The sequence below is a fragment of the Propithecus coquereli genome, unplaced genomic scaffold, assembly GCF_000956105.1.
Source record: "Propithecus coquereli isolate 6110/MARCELLA unplaced genomic scaffold, Pcoq_1.0 Scaffold193, whole genome shotgun sequence".
NCBI classification, from domain to species: domain Eukaryota; kingdom Metazoa; phylum Chordata; class Mammalia; order Primates; family Indriidae; genus Propithecus; species Propithecus coquereli.
In genome coordinates, this window is record NW_012144190.1 from 1,270,688 (window position 1) to 1,272,022 (window position 1,335).

General features: G+C 41.3%; 1 protein-coding gene across 1 annotated transcript in view; it reads right to left on the reverse strand.

Annotated features, from left to right (window-relative positions):
- The window catches only part of LOC105809260 (sialic acid-binding Ig-like lectin 8), a 14,154-nt gene that overhangs the window by 8,551 nt on the left and 4,268 nt on the right, over window positions 1-1,335 (reverse strand). The window lies entirely within an intron of this gene.

Here is a 1,335-nt window from a genome sequence, read left to right on the forward strand (position 1 = left end):
GCAATTGCCAAGAAGCAGAAGCAACTCCAATGCCCATCTGCAGATAAATGGATTTTAAAAAGCAGTGTGTCTATGCAGAATGGAATATTAATAATCATTCTTTAAAGGAAGGAAATGTCATATCCTACAACACGATGAACCCTGAGGACATATATTAACTAAATCGGCCTGTCACAAGACAAATGCTGCATGACTCCACTGATATGAGATGTGTAGTCGTCAAATTCACAGAAACAGAAAGTAGAATGGAGGTCACCAGGGTCTCACTGGGAAGTGGAGGGCCAGGGCGGGGAAGTCAGGAGTTGTTATTCAGTGGGTATAGAGTTTCAGTTTTGCAAGATGAAAAATTCTAGAATCTGTTGTACCACTGTACACTTAAAAATGGTTAAGATGTTCAACTTTGTGTTGTGTGCTTTCTTTTCTAAATAAGACAGATAAATAGATGCATGAATGGAAGGAAGGATGGAGAGAGAGAGACAGACAGATAATAAATGGGTAGATATGTAGACATATAGCTAGATGACATGTAGATCACAAGTAACAAAATACACACCATAGGCCATCCCATCTCCTCAGCATTCTATTTCCTGTAACCTGGATTTTCCCCAAATTATGTTCCTATTTTTCACATTTTCTTCATTTATTTGTTGTTTGGTTGGTTGATTAATCATTGGTTTGGGTCTATCCCTCTCTCTAAAATCAGACTTCACTGAGCCCACGATTTTTTTTTTTTTTTGAGACAGAGTCTTACTGTGTTGCCCGGGCTACAGTGCCATGGCATCAGCCTAGCTCACAGCAACCTCAAACTCCTGTGAGCCCACGATTTTTAAATGCTTTTCATGGATGGGACCCTGTCAACTACAGTGCTTGTCTCTTGGTAGGTGCTCAATAATTTTTCCTGGCCAAATTAATGAATAAAAGGATGTGTGTCACTCTGCTGCTCAGAATCTTCTACAGGAAGTGAAATGAGGAGGGAAGAGCATTTCAGGATGGAGGAACAGCCCATGCAAAGATGCAGAGGTGCAAATCACCTGGTTGTGGATGACAATAGTGCAAAGCCCAGAGTGGGTGGCGCTCGGAGCAGGAGGCAGGAAGTGGTGGAGGGCAGGGCTGGGACAAGGTGAAGAAGTGTGGTACTCACCAGAGTCCAAAGTGAAAAGGCAGCCAAAAAATCTCAGGATTGAGATGAATAATATTTCAATGCAACATTTTAAAAAATAAAATTAACGCTAAATATCCATGGAGAACAAAAGCTTAAATAAACCCAGATTAGTGAGTGTGCCTTCCTGAGCCAATTGAAGGCTGAGGTAAAAGGAAAACATTGGCCCTGTTCAA